At 33.9% G+C, this 7,500-nt stretch overlaps 2 protein-coding genes across 2 annotated transcripts in view; one reads left to right on the top strand and one right to left on the bottom strand.

Annotated features, from left to right (window-relative positions):
* Positions 1-7,500, top strand: part of LOC137628880 (uncharacterized) — a 403,929-nt gene that overhangs the window by 168,481 nt on the left and 227,948 nt on the right. The window lies entirely within an intron of this gene.
* Positions 1-7,500, bottom strand: part of LOC137628881 (uncharacterized) — a 91,714-nt gene that overhangs the window by 83,573 nt on the left and 641 nt on the right. The window lies entirely within an intron of this gene.

Here is a 7,500-nt window from a genome sequence, read left to right as displayed (position 1 = left end):
GTCTGAAGATTGTCAGGGCTTTTTTGTTTTTCGTTTTTTTTTCGTTTTTAAAGGTCGGTCATAGATAGCAGAGGCAATGGACTAGCAGGAGAGTGACCTTGATATTGACTTAATATTCTTAAAGACCGTTCATGAATGGCAGAGGCAAGGGACAGTGGCACAATTTCCTAGCAGGACAGTGCCCTAGATATTGATCATATATTTCTAAAGGCCGCTCATAAAGGGCAGTGGCAAGGGACAGTGGCACAATATCCTAGCAGGACAGTGCTAGGATATTAATCATATATTTCTAAAGGCCGTTCATGAATGGCAGAGACAAGAGACGGTGACATTGCCCTAGTTAGCTGGGCAATGCCCTAGAAACTGACCACATACATATAATCAACTCTCAAGTCCACTCTCCGCCCAAGCTAGGATCAGGGAGACCCAGGAAATGGCTGCTGATCACTCGGCTGGTAGACCTGTAGGCTCCAACAAATCCCCCCATCCTTAGCTCACAAGCCCGGTGAGGTTGTATACAAGAAACTATGGAGCTGGAGTGTGTCTCGAACCCCACTCCAGCAGATCACCAGGCATGAACGTTTCCAGTAGGCAAAATATAGTACCTGAAGTACTGCAATTGGTTATTTGTTTATTTTGTGAAGAGAGAGAGAAATATTCGATACGTACGTAAGTTTATTTAATGGATCAAAGATTGAATTTGTGCGTCAAATGAAGATAAATTTTAATTTCTGGTAAATAGAATTAGATTAAATCAATTAGATTAATTGATTAATTAATCAATTAATTAAATCAATGTACGTCTATATGAATTTTTTTTATTGATGTTTTTCACATTGGAGAAAATAGAATTGTTTATTGTTTATTATTATTATTATTATTATTATTATTATTATTATTATTATTATTATTATTATTATTATTATTATTATTATTAGCCAAGCTACAACCCTAGTTGGAAAAGCAGGGTGCTGCAAGCCCAGGGGCTCCAACAGAGAAAAATACCCCAGTGAGGAAAGGAAATAAGATGAATAAACGATAGGATAAATAGTTAACAATTACAATGAAATATTTAAAAAAAACAGATATGTAATATATAAAATATAAAAAGACTTATGTCAGCCTGTTCAGCATAAAAGTATTTTATGCAAGTTTTTAACTTTTGAACAATATTGTATTTTTGCGAACGAGTATAATTATATTTGTGGTAAGGATTTAAATTTTTTTCAGGAAAGGTTAAATCATTGAGAGTTTTTGGTACTGAAAAAAAATTAGTAGATATGCTCTTTGTTAATGAGATAATGTTACTTTTGTTGTTTTCATTGTGAGTTTTTATTTTTTTTCAAAGGTTAAATATTTTTTTTTTTTTTTTTGACAAAGAAGAAAATTTTCTGGTAGTTATAGTTTTTGTAATGAAATTTTATCATTATTTTTGATGTTTTGGTTTTATTTTTTTATTTTTTCAAGAAAGGTTTTATTTTTTTAATAACGAAGAACTTTTTCTTTTGCTATTATATACCTTTTATTAAAGTAAAATCCCCATTAATCTCTGTTCCTATTTCCTTCCACTCTTTTTCATCAAATCCCTCTCCATCGTTATCTGCTATCTCAATCCCTTTACAACCCAATGTAAAACTGCAAATTTAACAATTTGTAAATTCGTATTAAAGTAAACCCCCTTTAATTTTACTTTTCCACATTTCCCTCTATCATTATTATTATTATTATTATTATTATTATTATTATTATTATTATTATTATTATTATTATTATTATCATTAAAATGCTAAGCTACAACCCTAGTTGTAAAAGCAAGATGCTATAAGTCCAAGGGCTCCAATAGGGAGGAATAGCCCTGTGAGGGAAAGGAAACAAGGAAATAAACTATAAGAGAAGTTTTAGAACAATAATCACCTTAAAGTAATTCTTTCATATATAAAACTATTAAAACTAGAAAATAGCAAGAGGAAGTCCATCAAATTCATCTAAAAAAAAAAAAAAAAAAAAAAAAAATCACCATCCCACGCATGCGCAGAGAAACCCAAATCACTTTTCGTCTTGATCAGGCTTTAATCTCATGGTCATCTTCTCTACCGTTCGGAGGACCAGTTTAGTACAAGCCTCTAGGGACGCTGGCTTCTATGGCTGAAGTACCTTCTTACCCTTAAAAGCAATATGTCTTATGGGGCTATAAATCCCGTACATACCAAGCCTTTGCGACGATCCCCCCCCCCCCCCCTACCCCTACCGACCTATTTAAAGGCTGCTCATGAATGGCAGTGGAAAGGGACAGTGACATTGCCTTACCAAGTAGGACAATGCCCTAGAGACTGACCATTTTATATATATATATATATATATATATTTATATATATATATATATATATGATCAGCCCCCAAATCTCCTCTTCACCCAAGCTAGGACCAAGGAGGACCAGCCAATGGCTTCTGATGACTCAGCAGGTAGACCTATAGGTTCCGCAAACCCTCCATCCATCAGCTCACAAGGATGGTAAGGTTGCAGCGAGCAAAGGAGCTATCGAGATTGAGCGGGACTCGAACCCCAGTCTGGCGCTCACCAGTCAGTCAGGGACGTTACCCCATCGGCCACCATAACTGTCTACCTTCTTGTAATTCTTAAAGGAATTGGTAGGTAGGGAAAGTGAATAACTTTGATGGATTATCTACGTCATAATTCACTTATTCCCATCTGCCATAAGTTCTGGTGGATAAATCAGTGTGAAATAAGATTTTTGCTTCATATATTACATCTTTATGTAAGCTAGTTTACGTGACCCGTCAAAAGTGATGGGTAAATATTTAGATAGATATACACACAGATTTAACCCATCCCACTCCCTCCGCCTTTCCTCTCGAGGGTATGACTACGTCCTCTCCCCCTACCCGGTGGACGAGGAGAGATCAAGTAGTTATACATCTGGAGGTGCCGCTGAGCATGACTTTATATACATATATATATATATATATATATATATATATATATATATATATATATATATAAAATACATATATAGATAATTTGTATGTATATATACTATATATATACTATATATATATAATACATATATAAATAATTTTTATGTATATATATATATATATATATTTATATATACATCTATATATATATATATATATATATATATATATATATAATTTATATGTAAATATATATGTATATATATATATATATATATATATATATATATATATATATATATATATATATATATATATGTAGTACTTGGACATATTACTCTACGTTTATATTAAATAAGCGATGTCTTGGCGGCGTTCAAAACTCGAACATAGATTCTCCAGATAGTTCTCAGAATAAAAGGAAAAAACGCATTTAAGTTTCTCCATTTATTATTTGGTGTCGACACGTGTTTCGAATCCCTTCGTAACTCTTCTTCAGGATTGGGGGATGCAATTACACTTCAATATAAAGGCTATAGGGGTAAAAATCCCTTGGTTTTGGTCAGGAAGTTCGTATGGATAGCCTTTAATCGTGTTAATCACGAGGCTATTGTTTTCAAACTCAAAGGGATGCGAACAGCTGGGTCTTTTCTTAACGTAATAATGAATTTTTAATTAATTATTATTATTATTATTATTATTATTACTTGCTAAGCTACAACCCTAGTTGGAAAAGCAAGATGATATAATCCCAGGGGCCTCAACAGGGAAAATAGCCCAGTGAGGAAAGGAAACAAGGAAGAATAAAATATTTTAAGCACAGTGATATTAAAATAAATATTTCCTATATAAACTATACAAACTTTAACAAAACAGGAAGAGGAATTAGATAGAATAGTGTGCACGAGTGTACCCTCAAGCAAGAGAACTCTAACCCAAGCGACAGTGGAAGACTCTGGTACAGAGGCTATGGCACTATCCAAGACTAGAGAACAATGGTTTGATTTTGGAGTGTCCTTCTAGAAGAGCTGCTTACCATAGCTTAAGAGTCTCTTCGACCCTTACCAAGAGGAAAGTAGCCACTGAACAATTACAATGCAGTAGTTAACCCCTTGAGTGAAGAAGAATTGTTTAGTAATCTCAGTGTTGCCAGGTATATGAGGATAGAGGAGAATCTGTAAAGAATAGGCCAGACTATTCAGTGTATGTGTAGGCAAAGGGAAAGTGAACCGTAACCAGAGAGAAGGATCCAATATAGTAATGGACCACATAACTCTCTAGCGGTAGTATCTCCATGGGTGGCTGGTAGAAAGCAGAGTAGTTTTTGATGGGCACAATAATGAATATAGGAATGTAACTTATCTGGTGTTCTTAGCCCATTATTTTTCATACTATATGTGCATGATCCCCCCACCCCACCCAATTTGTGGATAAGATCATGATGAGGGGTAGATGGAGATGGTTTGGGCATGCTCTTCGCACTCTCATAGAGAGATTAGTTACCCAAACGTTCAGTCGGGCTCCACAAGGCACTAGAACAGTTGGAGGACCCAGCCTACATAGCTAAGGACTATGAAGCGTGAAGTAGGAGACGATGAATGGAAAAGTATTGAATTAAAAGCTCAAGATAGAGACGACTGACGAAATCTAACCGAGGCGCTTCGCGTCAATAGGCGTAGGAGGAGATAATGATATGCATGATGTGTGTTTTGGCCTGAAAAAAATCTTGTGTCATACGCAGATGATTCTACTCACTGTGTCTCAATTCCATTTTCTGAAAGTTGACCTGTGGTTGCTGAATTCCTTAATAGAGACCTAGCTAAAATTAGTGCATAACTCAAAGTATGATTGTAGCTAGGTAAATGACTATGGCTCCTCAACATCCAGATATTTACATTAACAATGTCTCTCATTATGTACAACTCATTTAAAATATTCTAGGTGTGATTCTTGATTGCAAATTTACATTTGAGAAATAAATTTGGTCTTTTTCGTCTTCAATTGCACAAAAAAAATGGCTTTTTGAAAGTCTTAAGACTTTTCGGTTATCTATCCTGGGTGATATTTTAATTCTTTCATTCTGCCTTGTTTCGAGTATTGTTCTCTTGTCTGGTCTTCAGCTGCTGAATCTCATCTTAATTTATTGGTAAAAACATTGGGGTCTAGTAAATTTCTTATTCCCGATTTTATTCAGTTAGTTAGTTTTTTTGTGCATATTACATAAGATTTTTTTAAATTATGACCATCCTTTGCATTCAAATCTTCCCAGACCGTACCATCGTGTACGCAGTATATACTAGGCATGCTGTTAATTCTAATGGTCTTACGTTTTTCATCATAAGGTTCAATACTACACTATATTCTAGAAGTTTTATTCCAGCTTTGACAAGATTTTGGAATGGTCTTCCCGATCTGGTGACTAAATTGATAGAACTTCAGAAGACCAAACTGGTTGTGGTGGCCTGTGTAGTAACGTCCCTAACTGGTGATCGCCAGACTGGGGTTCGAGTCCCGCTCAATCTCGATAGTTCCTTTGGTCGCTGCAAACTCACCAGGGGGCGGGGTCTATAGGTGTGTCTGCTGCAGTCATCAACAGCTATTGCCTGACCCTCATTGGTCCTAGCTTGGGTGGAGAAAGGGCTTGGGGGCTGATCATATGTACAGTATATATGGTCAGTCTCTAGGGCATTGTCCTGCTTGATAGGGCAATGTCACTGTCCCTTGCCTCTGCCATTCATAAATAACCTTTAAACCTTTAAACATTTTAATACTTTTCTTTTGAACAAGTTAGAATATATATATATATATATATATATATATATATTATTTATATGTATATATATATATATATATATATATATATATATATATATACACACACACACACTAGATAAGTCTAGAAGTTGTTGCTGATCTTGAAATATTTTATTATTTGTAGTCATTACTTCTCAAATATGGTTTTTCCATTACTTCTATATTTCATTTATATCCTTTTTGAAGACATTTGGATTGTACCATCATGCTTTTCCAACATTGTTGTATCCTGGCTAGTAATGTTGATGATAAAGTTTCCCTCTACCACAAGTCTTTGTCCATTCATAAGGGATAGCACTAAATGGTAGTATTGCTCTGGTTTGTGCGGGTGAGGTTGCTATCCCTACACCCTTCCAAGTGGATTTTAAAGGAGTTTCAGTACCAGACATTACCAGGTACAGTTGGACACGGAAATTCATGGTACACCTCATTCTGAGGAACAGCACTCTGTCACACCCTTACTTTGCTGCTAGTAACTATACAGCTAGTGTAGGGAGAGATGGCAGATGGTACAGTAAGGGAGTGTCAGGGTACACATCCTCTGAGAGAGGTGTACCATGAATTCATGCGTCCAACTGTATCTATTACAATGCTGTAGGTTAACACTCAGTATGAGTAATTCGAACACAAATTTATCATTCTCTCTCTCTCTCTCTCTCTCTCTCTCTCTCTCTCTCTCTCTCTCTCTCTCAGTAATACTGATCAATATTTCCATGAAAGTAGGTTATACTGTCTCAAACTTTTTATTGACAATTTGGTGATAAACTTTCTGTATTGGAATTTTTAAAGCTTTATTTTGCTAGGAGAGAGAGAGAGAGAGAGAGAGAGAGAGAGAGAGAGAGAGAGAGAGAGAGAGAGAGAGAGAGAGATATGATTAATTCAATATACTGTATTCTCAAGTAACTGAAATATGCATTGCTGTTCCGTAGAGTTGTTTTACATAAACTTCATACTCTGCTTTAAAAAATTATGATTGACAATGTTGATTTCAAGTAGTCTTTTGCTACAATATATCAATAATATATCTCATTTAATGCAATTTTATAAGTTTAGCAACAATAATAATAATGATAATAATAATAATAATAATTTATTATTATATCACATCAAGAATTTATTTATTTTCAATTTATTGTCACATTTATCTGTTATAATGATCATTACTACTTTAATTTTTTTTTTTTATTATTATTCTTATTGATTTAATTGTTATTAAAATTATGATTGCCATGAACAAAGAACAAAGAGATTATATAAGATACATCAACTCAAATAAGTGAAAGAAATGACAGGTAGATAATAAAAAGATATCAACTTTTCACTCAAGTGAATATATTTCATATTATTACAGTATTTAGTAAAATAAATATTCGATTTAAAATGACAGGTTTCAATATTTTGCTTATTTTCAACTGATTGTTCCTTGTCAAATATCCTGCAAAATTATACCAAACACCTTATAGTAATATTCTTCCTTAATGTATAATTACATTATATTTTTGGTATTCTTGCTTTGCATTTCTCCTCATTACCCAACAATTCTTTTCCCAGTCCATGTAACTTCTCGTGACTATCATCAGTTAAGACCGTATCATTTTCGAACTCTGATTCCTGCACGTTCCACACATTATTATACCTCAATAGCATACGTACATCTGCTGCCTTTATATTAAGTTACGTCTTATATTATTTACTTTATATATATATATATATATATATATATATATATATATATATATATATATATAT

This window comes from Palaemon carinicauda, chromosome 36 (assembly GCF_036898095.1).
Source record: "Palaemon carinicauda isolate YSFRI2023 chromosome 36, ASM3689809v2, whole genome shotgun sequence".
Lineage (NCBI taxonomy): Eukaryota > Metazoa > Arthropoda > Malacostraca > Decapoda > Palaemonidae > Palaemon > Palaemon carinicauda.
The sequence above is the reverse complement of the archived record's forward strand: the minus strand, read 5'-3'. Positions and strand labels throughout refer to the sequence as shown.